This window comes from Cygnus olor, chromosome 4 (genome assembly GCF_009769625.2).
Source record: "Cygnus olor isolate bCygOlo1 chromosome 4, bCygOlo1.pri.v2, whole genome shotgun sequence".
In the NCBI taxonomy this organism is placed as follows: domain Eukaryota; kingdom Metazoa; phylum Chordata; class Aves; order Anseriformes; family Anatidae; genus Cygnus; species Cygnus olor.
Window position 1 is genome coordinate 49,320,708 of NC_049172.1, and position 14,456 is coordinate 49,335,163.

Consider the following 14,456-nt stretch of genomic DNA (forward strand, 5'->3'; position numbering starts at 1 on the left):
TCCAGTGCAGAAATGCAGGCATCTGTGGAGTTATAGTTACCCAACCTGAAGCAGAGGAGATAAGTCACGCTCTGGAAATGTCTTTCTTCTCCTCAGAGGGAGTCTAGCCGACTAGTTTCATCAGATACCTCACTTGTAGGTGGCTGAAATGATGTGAAAGTTGCATATGCTGTTTGGTCTCAAGGGTTAACGGTCATTTCTTTTAGGTACCTACAGCCAACAAGGTGGATTAAGATGATCAATGAGGAGTTTCCTCTGTAAATAAAACTGAAACAGTGCTAACAAAATATTTAGACATGGATTCTCCATCACAAGCATGCATCTATCCAGGTCTTGCATCACTACCAGCTACATGGTCTTCACACCACTTCAAGGCTTTCAGCTGTGGATGGCACAGCATTGTGCAGGTCTGCAGGTTCCCTGGCTCAGTGTGACACAAAAAGGACCTGCAGCTACCATTTGGAACTGGGATTTTGGAGAACGTCAGTGAGGCTTCTCTGTGCCACAGTGTCTCCAGCTATAAAGTGCACTGACATCCTTCACAAAATCCTTTGTGCTCTTCAGCTATCGAGGGCAGCATAAGAGCAGTGTACTAGCCTCCCAGAGAAGTTACTGAGCATCTCCAGTTTGTACCATTTTCATTTCCAGTATGCCTCTGGGCCTCATTAGCAGGCTGGTATGCGTTCCTCACTGAATCTCCTCTTCTTTCTTTGCATCAAGACCAACATAGCACAAAGGCTGCAGGTTGTAGATGCCCTCTTGTGCTGTTTCCAACTAACACCCTGCATGAATTGTCATCCTTGCCTAAACAGTGGTACAGAGCAAAGAGAATTGCCAGATGCAGCCAGCAAGCCCAGTAAATCCATTTGTAGGTGAATTCCTCTACTGGTGCACACTACCTTGCTTAATCCTCCAGGAGCACTTAAAACCCAGAGAGAGAAAGTAACTGGGCATTTGTAAGCTGGACCAGCAGCAGTAGGTGGTACCAGAGCCTTCTGCATCCCTGCATCACCAAGATGCCCCAACACAACATATTCTCAAGCTGGTTGTGCTTCCCTTTCCATAAGTTACTCATGCTTGGCTTTCTTTCCCTAAATTGTGCTGGGCAAAGTTGTGTGTGGACAGTCAGGGAGCTAACATAGCTGAAGTATCTCTAGCCATAATACAGAAAAGGGAGGTGGAGAGCAGAGTTGCTGAAATTAACCCCACTGCCAGAGAGGTGCACAGCGGGCTGCAGCCCATGCAGTTGTTTTCTAGGTCTTTGTTGTTTCCTAAAACGGACAGCTTCTAGCCACTGCCTCTGATAAAGTTTTCGGTTCCTTCAGCTGGACTGTGGTTCCACACAGATTTTTTAATTTCTTTCTACCGAAGATGTCTGAGACAAATTGCAGCTTCTCTTTCATGGGCATGTTAAAGAAAGAAGACACAGGGAATGCTCTTCCCAGCTCATCTGCACTGAATCTGCTACTGCTGGCAGGTGCACAGCATCCCCCAACAGGATGCACCTTGGGGCAGGAGAACAGGAGGGGATGGAGATGACTCCCCCAGCAGTTAGAAATGCTACTGGATTACCTTTCCTAAAGCTACAGCAAGGGTCTGTCCTCTGCACAATAGGCAGGCAGCATTAAATGTTTGAAAAAGCGATTTCCTCCTGTCCCTAGCTGTTGAGTGTGCTCCAGCATATACCCAAAGCACCCGCATCCGCATCAGCCGGATGGCTGGGAGCAGAGGCTTAATGCTGCTTGTGCTCATTTGCATGGTCCCACTTGCAGGGGATATTACCAAAACACTGTCATCCCTGGCTGTATGACCTATTTGGGTGGATGCCACTACAGTAAATAGCACCTGTCTTGGAAATGAACCATTTGTGCAGTTTGCTGGTAGACACTAGCACATTCCCTACTATAACGTTCTTGAAAAGCCTCAACTTATATGTTACATTTTCCACAGACAACTTAAATTCATATTCACAGCCTATGTTTTCCACAGACAACTTTAATTCATATTCATTCATAGCCGTCTTGTACTATTTGATTGACTGCAGCTGGATAAAAAGGAAAATGTTTGCTAACTCCTTTTTAGACAAATATGCAACAGATATAAGAAGTGTTTCAATTTTAACAAGCAAGCATATCTTTAGAGGGCATCTTTTTGTTAAGCAAATTATTGTAGATTTTTCCCAATCTATAAAAGAGCAGTTTCACTGTTCTTCTGATTCTCTTTTACTTTTATGATAATCTAAACATTTATAAGAAAAAATATCATTTAGATGTTCAAAATAGAATCATATTTTTGGACCATGACATCAGTTTTTATGCCATTTCACTCTATTTTGAGCTACAATTAAAAGTTCTTTTTTAAACAAACTGTATCTAATTTCTGTGCTAAATCAAACCAGGCAGCAGGGAATGTTTTTACTTTTAACTAGAATGTCATTAGAGTCAAGACATGCAAGTACAATGCAGAATTGTAAGACATCTCTGAAAAAAAAAATGAATTCACTGCAAAGTCTTTGTCTACCCCAGAAGTGGTTTGTATTTTCTTTTTTTTTTTTTCTTTTTTTTTTTTCTTTTTTCTTTTTGGTAGAGACATGCCAGCAAACCCTCATGAAAAACCACCACTTGCACCAAAATAAAGTGATTTCCCAATAGAGCTTGTCTCAGTTTTCTGAGCAGAAGCAGCAATACCAAGAACGATTTTGCCAGCCTAGCAGCATTTGCTAGCATGACTGTGCTGCTGAGGACTGTGCATTATTGACTCCTCCTTGACATAATTATTCCAGCAAAAATTTTGGACCCAGATAAATGCTGCAATTAGTAGCTTAAACTGACAGAATTATTGAATAAGTGACATTCATTTTACACATGGAGTGAGTATGCAGAAAATGGGCAACAAGAATATTTTTCTTGTAGGATATTAAGTTTGTTGATAGACTGTTGTTCCAGTTATTTTTGCAAAATTACATGCTGGGCCTGAATTCCTTTACAGTATGCCTTTACAGAGCCACACATTGCATATATATAACTTCAGTATTGCTTCAAACATAGCGTTGTTCTCTGAGAACATAGCCTGTGGCAAAATTGAAGTTCTGAAAAGCAACTTGCTTCTTGGGTTTTCTAGACAAAAAAACAACATATGACCAGTGTCTCTTGTTGTAAACAGTGCTGCAGTATTCCCACTCAACTAGCACAGCTAAAGCTTAAACCATATCTAGCTAAAAATCCTCCAAAATAGTTTGCGTAAAATTTCTCAGCCATTGATGACCCAGGTCAAAAATTCATCCCCCGTAGAATTGTTGTCTCCAGAATGATGCCGAGACCTCAGGGCCCCAAAAGAGGTTCAGTGTTGAATTCCTCCCCCACATGGTAATAACCAAATGGAGCATTACCTATGACCTAGGGGAAGGCCCACAGTATCTGGGACTTTGATGTCTCTGGCACTAGTCAGCGTTGATTAAAGACTGGATATGAGCTAAATGAGAGGCACATGACTGTGCTTGGTTAGCTGTAGAAAGAGACAAATAATCAGAGCCTAAAATTATAGCCTTAGATCTCTACCTTTAATACGACCCATGACTCACGGGGAGGCTCACAGGGTCACTCAACTCCCTCTTGCATTACTGCAGGTCTTGCATTACTTTGGGTCTCTGCAGCTCCTGCTGCCAAAACATCTCTTACTGAGTCTGTCTCGGGTTGCTGGGCACACCCTGCTCTGACCCGTGCCAACCCCGGGCAAACAAGACCTGAATTTGATTAGGCAAACATAGGTGTCAACAGTCTGGTCACAGAGATGCCTTGTTCTTGATCTGAAAAGCTACAGCAACGTAGTTACCAGCTACCAACATCTAAAAAGAAGGTCGTCATAATCAGTAACTTTCAGGAGCTAAAAGCAGCAATGGCTTTTCCCAGGTTACTTCAACTGCTGATAAATAAGAACAGCTCTGTGGGCATTCAGGGCAGGATGCTCCTCTGAGCAGCATGGGAGAAACTGCTCCCCATCCTGCCTTGTGGTGTACAGTCAGCTTGGAGAAAGTTGTTCCCTGTTTCCAGTACTCCTAGCAAGTCTGCATCTCTGCTAACCCTAGGAAATCTTTCCCAGACACACATGAATTGCCTGCTTTGTTTGACCTCTTTCTTATCTGTTAAGGAGAGTGGACTTCCCCCAGTTGCTTCTCGGTTTCTTTCATCTGTTGGTTTGTTGTTGTTGATTATTTTTTGTTTTGCTTCTCTACTCCATTATAAACAAGAATTTCCTAATTATTTCTCATATAACCTTTTAAAAGTTTCATGTGATGATGACACAGTAAGGAAATGAAAAAAGGAAGATATATTTGTAAATTGATCTGGTCACCCTCCGGCTTTGAAGTGGGAAAAATTTAGTTCTAGGCAATCCATTTCTGAAGCAAATGTTTCAGCCATATATCTGGAGCCCCCATTAGCAAAGGGACAATCTGTCATAGACTCTGTCTAGATGAGATGCTTTGTTCTGTGAGGAAAGAGTTGTAAACACAGGAGGTGACTATTACATTGAGGGATTGAAAACACTACTAATAAAGATCATTAACGGAAAGAGAATTACTTTTTTTTTTTTAATGTAAAAGGGGAACAGAGATTTGGTTTTATTGATATCTACAAGATTAAAAAATAATAATAAACATCTATTAAGTCTACAGATAAATAAATTTCCTTGCAACACGAGATGTGTAATTCCATGGAAACAAACACATAGACATAAACTGCAGAATGCTTGGGGGCATTTTTAACTTATCAGCATAGGAAAAAGGGAAGGTAAGTATAAATGTCACAAAAGCTATAACCAAAATGAAAAGAGCATGCATAGTGTTTAAATCTTATGGATAATGTGCTAAAGATTAAGTTGAATACTAGTAACACAGCACACATTTTAAACTGGCAACAGAAAATCAGGTGAAAAAGACAAAAATTTAGTAACATGATATGTATTATGATCATGCTAATATGGATTTGTAGGTGGTGAAATTCCTGCTCACATTTTTACGAGGCTGTTAATTAAGAAACTATGGCATTGCATGCTTTTATAAACTGCAAACAAAAGCCAAGGCCACAGTTGTGTGTGAGAAGGATTTAACCTCTGCAAAATCCCGCTGGGCACATTAGACAGACAAAGTTTACTAAAACTGATGTCAGATTATAGAAATAACGATTCTAGCAGATACTCTTCTGGCTGATGCACTTTGGCAGCATTGTTTCATTGTTAATATCATAGGACAGAGCTGCAGGAGCTTCCCCATGGGAATCCCACTGCAACTTCAAACATTAGCATAAACAGCTGAGTTTCTGCCAGGCTTGGTGACCCTGAGAAGAGCTGCTGCAAGCTCGCTCAAGCTTGGAAAGCAGCACTGTACTGTAAATGAGACACTGATCGTTTGTCCTGGCCTCTCGTACTCCTCGTGCAAGATTGGAATAAAGCAGGCTAATAACTACATGTATTCCTCCAGATGAAATAGAGGAGCCTGTGGGCAGGTATATTGCCTGAATCCCATTTACTCAAGTGGATTGGAATTTTATGGGGTCATTTTAATGAGTAGAACTGTGGCTGGTGGCAGGAACATAGAAGTTTACATGGAAAGGTGGCATTAATTTGTACATGTGAACCGCACGTGGTCTTTCCTCACTTTTCTATTAACTCCTACACCACAAAGGCTCCATTATGAGAGAATTTCCATAATTCTTGGATAGAAAGTAAAGAGGAGAGACTCTTTCCAAGAGCCCTTCTCCGAGCTTCAGCACAGGTCAATCCATGCGATGCTGTGCAAGGTTGGCCCTGACCATCTGAGCCCTGAAAGCAAGGCAGCAAGCTCTGAGTCCAGCATTTTCTTCCAGCAAAAGCAAGGACCTAAGTAAAGTTTGGTTAGCTTCCAGATTCCAACATTTTCCTGTCTATTAAGCTGTCATACATCAGTGGCAAGTGGATTCTGCAGCGTGTATTTCCTGCAGAAAAATTTTTGCAAAGAAATGTGAACATGAAGTTCCCTTTCTCCCTCAGTTGTCTGGAAAAGGCACTGAACTTCTGATTCCAACATGCCCAGCACCATAACATGCAGTGGAAGGTCCTCTGGGCACTTGCAGCTTCTTCAGGCATTGCCTGTTGCTTTTGGATTCAGATATGTTATAATTTATTAACTTTCTCTCTGCATATGTTGTATGTCTCCAGCAGACCTAGTTTTGGAGGAAAACTTTATAATATGGTTTTGCAGAATGCTTTTTACAGACATCTCTAAAATGATAGGACTTTAAACCAAAGGGAAGTGATTGCAAAGGAAAAGGTGGGAGAAGAGTGAAATTGCTGCAAAGTTCAAAATGTTTCCAACAATTACTAGCAGTTTTTCAATGCATCTGAGTGTTGTAGCATGAATTATGTCTTCAAGCAGTTCTTGAAGCCTTCACAATACAGATTTTCAGATATATTTGTTTATGACTGTGGCTTACTGCATAATGCAAATAATGTAGCAATACAGCAAGCGTGAAGCATGACAGAAAAAATACGATTAATGTCAAGCTCACAGATCCAGTGTCTGCGTGATGCGTCCTCAAAGCGCCCTTCGCCTCTGAGCTACCCATTTGAAATCAGGAAGACGTAGCCTAATTTTTCATTATCTTTGGATGCTCAGCAGTGCTTAATAAGAATGAGGCTTCTGCAAGTATTTTCTCATAAAGATCAAATTTTACTTGGGAAACTTGATAGCTATTCTTCAGTGGCTCTCAACTCTTTTGGTAAATTAACAACTGAAGAAAACCTGGTGGTTTGTAATTTGAATTAAAAACAACAACAACAGCAACATTTGATACAGCACCTTACAAAGTCTCACTCTTAAAATTAATTCAGATTAGCCTGGGCATAAAAAATGCTATGCAATTTGAAAACTGAAAGCCTTAAGCATAACCAAACTGGACATTTATAATGTTTTCACAACCGGCAAGCCTTTCCTCCTCCATGGGAAAAACTTCCCAAAACACAATCATTCCTTGTTTGTAGAGCTGTGGTCATGACACAAGAACCCAAGACACAAGAACCTTTTCTTCTAAAGCTTATAGACTAACTGTTCTGTACAAGCAATCACAGTATGCTTTCCTATTCTGATGACTTCAGCCAAATCAATATTAGCTGACCCCTTGGGGGATCCGGATTTACCAAGATTCTGTTATTTGGAACACCTTCAGGTCTCTGACTGACACACACCTTTTTTTCATTCATTTTCCTTGCCACTTCAGGGTCCCTTCCATCAGATTGCTCTACTTGATCCCTCATGAATTGAATAGAATTATTGTTGATATCATTTAGGATGAGTATAAATAAATAAATAAATGTCATGCACAGCATACCAAGTTTTTAGACATATTCTTCTGTGTTTCTGTCCACCTTTCTGAAAAGGTAACCTGGTTTTCAAAGGAAGGGTCTTTCTGGCAACCCCCTTTGAAGTATGTTAAAGATACTTTAGAAATGCAGGCATTATTAATCACTATTATGTCACTGGACTGCTGAGCATTTTCTGCATCTCTGGAGCCTGTGGCAATAAGGCTCAGATGTTCTTCCAGTAACAATTATACCTCCAGACATACATTTCTTTGTAGTTAAATGCACTCGATTATGGACATATATCAAATTAAATATGTACTTTCAGGTGTAGTTTTTTTGGAGAGCTATATATTGTAGTGTGGCAATCAGGACAAGCAAATAAAAGAGAGAATCCTCACCACTGGAAGAATTGCTTGGTCTTTTCTGTAACGTAAATAAACAAGGCAGGAGGTTATAAGGACAGTCAACACTCCAAGCTGATACTGTTGAGGTACAACAGGAGAGATCTTCCCAGTGCCCGGTAAAGAGCAGGTTACTTTTAACAGGGGTGCAATGATTGATGTTAACCGCTTGCAATTAAAGAGGGTTTACCTAGAGGAAAAGGCTCACTTCTTTGTCTGTAGAGGTGAGAAAACAAACATAGTGCTCCTAAATAAATGTCCTCCCAGAAAAGAACGAAAAAAAAATAAAAGAAAAAAAAATGAAGAGAGCGAGAGAGGAATGGAAGCTGTTAGGAGTAAATACTTTTGCCCTTGCATTGTAAAGTACAGAGGCCAAAGGTGTCAGCTCATCCTGAAACTGGGGACTGACTCTGTGACCTTCAGAAGCAGTTCAGAGTTTTAAGCTCATCTGGGGACCTGTCATTCAGATACAGGACAAGTTTGGTTGGGATATACATGGAACTACATCAGCCCACCTGGAGACCTCGTGGCAAGCCAATTCATACTGCTACAATGATAGATGAGAGAACCGTAGAATCACAGAATATCCTGAGTTGGAAGGGACCCACAGGGGTCTTCAAGTCCAGGTCCTGGCTCCACACAGGACCACCCCGAAATCATAGTGTATATATAGAATCATAAAATATTCTGAGTTGGAAAGGACCCATAAGGAGTAAATGATGCTCAGGAACATCTCAGGGATTAGGAATATCTAAGGAAGTGAGGGTTTGCTGTGACTGAGTGATTTTTGAATAGCATTTACTAGTACCTTTTTTAAAAAAAAACAAACCTTTTTCAGCAATGAGACAAGAGCCAACTGTGAGAAAAGTTACCACTACGTTTTATCCATGTTTCTACGGAGAAAGAAACTTGTTGGGATCAAGATCCCATAAACCTGCAACCTCGGTTGCTTCTTATTCCAGAAGTCTTTGATACAAAGCTTGGAGGAAAACTTTGAAGATCGATTTTTCGACAGCTTTAGCATTTATCAGAAGGGACTCATTACACAGATTCTCTTTGATGAAAATGTGAGGGCTCGCCAGCTTGGTGAGGGAACCGTCACACATTAGCTGTGTCTGCACCCAAAGCTGGCCGGACACAACCCGGATCTCTCACGGGTCCTTCAGGCCCTTCAGGCCCTGCTAGGCCCTTCAGCGGACTCACTCGCTCAGACATGGTCTGGGTCATGCTTCCAGGGCTCTGCCACCTCCATGGCTGAACCAGCATGCGTGACGGGAGCCTGGCTGGAGGAGAAGCTTGCTTTGATGAGACATAGCAAAATCATAGCACACTACTTCCTGCCCCCCTGCCCACAGCCTCTGTGGTGATGTGAAATTTTAGGTCTCTTCATGAACACTTTCAGTCACACTCTAGTGATTCTGGTCTAGGACTCTTAAGCTCTGTAATGCACAGCCTCTTTGATGTGCTATAATGGCATGTGGCTGAGTAACTTGCAAATGTGGACAAGGAAAGCATTATTCCTTTATTGCAGGTGACAAATGTTATTTGGCATGGTAAATTTCTCTAGCCGGGATAAGGTCAACAGCTTATCCACTGCAAAAGCTCAATAATACTATCATCAGAATCCAGCTGTCAGACCCAGAAATTTACCCAGTGCTGATCAGCAATATCTGCAGCGAGTTCTGTACTGAAAAACTTTACCTGTATCTAATACTTTAACTGCCATTTTCAAGCATTCAGTGAGCACTTGGCTGTGCTGGCTCTGCCTGTGTGTATTTCATTGCCTGAGATACACTGCTGAGATCACGTGAAATACCTCCCATCCAAACTAGCCCTTCAGCCACTTGTGGGGTTCTCCCTCTGACCCAGAATTTCTATCCTGGTCCTAAATGATTTTCTTGCCCTGTGTGTTTCAATGAAAAAATTTCCATGTTTAAGAATCTGCATTTTCTCAGGAGAAATTTTCCCATCAAAACATTCTCTATCAGCTGCAGTTATGTTCCACTTCAAAAACAAATGCTATGGCAAGACGTGCATGCTAGGAAAATTTTAAGTCAGATGTCTTGTCCTGAATTGTTCTGAATGAAATGAGCTTTTTTTTTTTTTTTTTTTTTTTTTTTTTTTTTTTTTTTTTTTTTTTTTTTTTTTTCCGGTCTGTGTGTGTGTGTAACACATAATGCCCCGCATTAAGTATTTGAGGTAAACCACATTAAATTAGAATAGCATTGACAGCACGCAACATTTGTCATTACCTGATCGGTGACCCAGAGCAATCTTATTTTTTTTTCCTATCATAAACTGTGGTGTTGACGGTTTATAATAATGCTTAAACCCATATACTTTCTGAACTCCCCTCATTTGCTTGCAAATGCGGGGGGGGGGGGGGGGGGAGAAGGGGGGCATTATTAACTGTTGAAATGCTGGCTTGTGAGTGCATTTTTCTGAGTAGGGGCAGTACAGAAGCTATCTGGCTCTGTTTAGAAACCTGAATATGGCTCTTGTTTTAGACACATGCTGACTCCCACTTTGTGTTGCAAAAAGGGACCCGGCCAGTCTGACTGGAAGAGGCAAAGACAGCTATGTGCAAGGTTGCCCATGTCTTCCCTGTGTCTTGGAGGAAAATATACCCATCAAGGCAAGTGGAAAGAGAAGGTGGAAGCACAACACCACTGAAGAAGTTACTAAGAGTCTATATCTCAGAAATAGTGCTAAGACTTTTATCTTGATATCTCTGATATAGCATTTCGGTCCAGTGTGCATGCAAATTTGTACTACTTTAAATCTGGTGATATTGCAGGTCTATGTGTGGACCAGCATTCCAAGCATGAAGCTAGAAGAAGTTAAGCAGCAGCTACAAAGATTAAACATCTTAAATCAGCAGGTCTGGATAACCTGCACCTGTGATTTTTAAGACAGATGACTGAAGAGCTCTGAGGAGGAGAAATGGTGATTTTCAGCATGCTGGAAAACTTCCAGTGGTTTCCAGAAGACTGGAAGAAAGTCAATGGCATGTCAGTATTTTAAAAACCCCATAGCAGGAAGCTTTGATATTACAAGTGTATCAGAACTATTTGGAAGCAAAACAAAATGTTGGATTGTGAGTATAGGACTTGATTTTAAGGATAAAAATAAAACTGATTCCAGTCAGAATTAGTTTATGGAAAATAAATCTTGTCAAACTAAAATAATATATTTCTGGAACTAGACTACAGACCATTGTTGGAGGCAAGATTTTTTTGTCTCAGACTGTATGGCTATTCTGAAGATCTCAGTTATCATACAACACCATATATTTGTTGTTGTTTTCTTTGTTTGTTTTTCTTTTTGAGCTTCTTGTTCTTGTTAGTAGTGAAGGTGTGAATGATATCTTCTAGGGGATTATTGTTTTGTAGGCTATATGTGTTCACCATTCCATATGGCATGAATGCTAGGACTGCATTCACTGATACAAGCAAACTGTTTCGTATCAGCCCCCAAATGCAAACATCCACAGAACTGTTACCTACTCAATGATACTCCCATTCAGATAAAATGTAACTTTAAAGTACACGTGCATTAGAACAATCAATTACAAAAGTCATTAAAATAAAAGGAAAAGACGTGGTACTACTATTTTTCCAGAAACTATAAAGCATCAAAAATTTCATGTTTAGACTGAAACTGAAAAAGATGTATAAATACTTAAATTGCTTAGCCCAAACTTATAGAAATAGTTCTCAGGTTCCAAAATGACTAAACACTTCTGACAAAACCTCCCATCCTTTGAAACACTCAGTTCCATATTGCTCACCCATATAAATGGATTTTTTGCATAAATGAGGCAAAAACTAGTGATAGCAGGATGCTGATGGCATTGATTGCTGCTGAGCAGATCAAGTTATGCAAATATACACATACTGTTTCAACAGATGAATAAAGGGCAGTGACAGGTAAGTTCACCAAAAAGCCTTTGTTTGGGATGTTCTCTCTCATATATTCTCTCTTAAATAGTCAGGCTGTGGCATTATGCTCCAAAATAAATAAAACTTAGTCGTCTGCTGCACATCAGCAATATGCACCAGATGTTTGAAAGCTGTGAATACATGTAAAGTGCCATTTTACAGTGTCTGATTATTAAATAGGATGAAAATTTTGGGTTCCATGCAGTAAGCTGCAATGACTGCCTTATCTATGAAGGACGCGTTTAATTTGTGACAGAATGGCTGAATTTCCCCACTGCCAGAGAAAGTGGAGAAAATTAGTGCAATCACATGGGTACTGAATGAAGGGGGAGGGAGCAAGCCTGCATGTACACTCATAGAGATGTAGGATTTGCCTTGGTCTGAACTCACCAGACCTGTAAATTGAGAAAAGGTGAAGGAATCCATGTTAAAATCCTGTATAGTCATTCCCATGTGGAATGAAATTGATTTTATTGCTTTTTAATTTAATTCACTGTCAGATGGAGCAGTCACCCCTCAGCCTCAGCTGAGAGTTGGCACTAGGCTGATGCCCATTTTTGCCATTGCAGGTGACCCCACAAAACAAAACAAAACAAAACAAAACAAAACAAAACAAAAACACAGTCCAATGAACACAAAGGATGAAATAAGTACATTTCAAAAAGTTGCTGCTTCTTGGCTGAGGGTTGCCACCATGAACAGGGGAGATGGGGAGCTGATTCCGCTTTTTAGTGGCCTGAGAAGCCCAGGTTTAGAGTGGTTGTATCTCCAATTCTCTGACCGGCACCTGACACCATCTAACCCCACCCAAAAGGTCCACATCTGAGGTCCATGAAGATACTTGGCCACAGGACTCTTCTGGTGGCCTCGCGACTTCTGCATTGAGGTGTACCCCAATCCAGTTCGGGGTGCCACAGCACCAGTGTTTCTGTTCAGATCAGGAATGCCCTTTTGATCTGAACGTCCCTGTTTGGCATGCTTTCTGAAGCTGTGTTGGAAAGCACAAACTGGTTTCTTTTGGGATCAATCTAAACCAGATTTTGTAGGCCAGGAGCATTGCCACTGGGACCCAGCCACAAAAGAAGGAGAGAGCTGCACTAGTGCTAGTCTGAAGTAAAACTTCCATAACCATCTATATCATGGGCATCAGGTCCTCTGCACCAAAACTGAATTGCTTTGCTGTTCACCCTTAGTCTCTGTGTAAAAGAAAACCAGACTTTCTGTCTTCCAGATGCATACTCACACAAACTATATACTATGGATGAAAACAGTTATTTTATTTGTGACAAAAAGAAAAAAAAACCTCCTCAAGTAAATCCTGAAATAAAATAAGGGAGATTTAGTGAAGAGAAACTGGAGAGAGCAAGAAAATACCACAAAGCATTCCTCAGAGAGAAGTCTTGAGACTCAGCCCATAGAGTGTTTTATATTATGGGCTTGCTTATTCCTCTCCAAACCCCCCAGCATCTGTGGCTAAAAGGAATAACTTCCTAATGCACCTAAGGAACTGGTTAGGTAGGTGTCAAGTGTAGTGTCCAAATCTTTTTTATCAGGAAAATGGAATTTTACATAGTTTTTTTTTTTTTTTTTTTTTTTTTTTACAAAAGTTGGCTGCTTCAAAAAATAGCAACATTTTTTGGAAGGCTGTAAGTTTGATAAAACTCATGAGATTTTCATTTTTTTTTTTCAGAAGTTTTCAGCCTATGATCGGTTTAGTGCTTAGAATTTTTAACCAAAAAACCTAGCAAGACTTTCCCTCTTGCTTATGCATAAATCTTACTGGGAACAAGATCTATGCTCAAAGAAAACACAGAAGGTCTTTTCTAAAGTGCTATAGTTTACTACAACTCTCACAAAGTAAATTTATGGATTTTTTTAAGAGCAAAAGAGTGTGAATTTTGATTCAAAGGTGAAACAAAAATGGAGGACAATGTTAGCAATTTTTATTCCACTTGTAAGGTAAAAAAGGAGTGATTTTTAATTCACACATTTAACATATCTAGGTTTTTATGTGTTCTTTTTTTTTTTTTTAAATACATTGAAAATCAGAGAGAAAATATGATGTGCTTTTAGTGTGATAGAGCTAGCTAAAATCTAGATGCATAAATGCAGAAGCAGATGTAGAAATTTACCATTTGAAAAAGCTAATTGTTGGAAACCTGTAAGGGTATCCACGTGACATTTGCATTCACTTACATTTTATTAGCTAATAGATACATAATGAACATTCAGATAAGAAGAGAGCACTAAAAATCCAAAGCTGTCATTTCTGACTCTGCTGCCTACCTTTTCAGCAGCCAGGATTTTGCACATGGACTGTTCCCTTGGCAGACACAGAAATCCTTTTTGTTATATTTTCTCTCTCGCCTGCTTGCTGCTTCCTGTCTGCATGTGATGACGAGATGTCATTTCGGCACAGAGTGCTGAGACATCTGACAACAGCCACCAAACTGCCCTAGTCTGCTCTGCTTTTACTGCCAGAACCGGGACACCTTGAGCATGAAGACATTCAACCTGGGGTGTAGCACAGAAAAATATCAATCCGGGTGCTGCAGGTGTGGAAAAGCACTGTGCTTGGCTCAGGGAAGGAGCAGACTCAGGCTGCCAGCTGATGCTGTCCATGAAGCCGCAGTGATGCCACAAAGCACGTAGGTACTGAGGTGTTCCCAGCAGAAAGGTTGTGTGAAAAATTCAGAGAGGGCTCTGGTGCCACACAGGGCTGGGATTGTCCGACGTGGAAAGTGAGGATCCTCTTATCTGGCTGACCATGAAAGTAGAC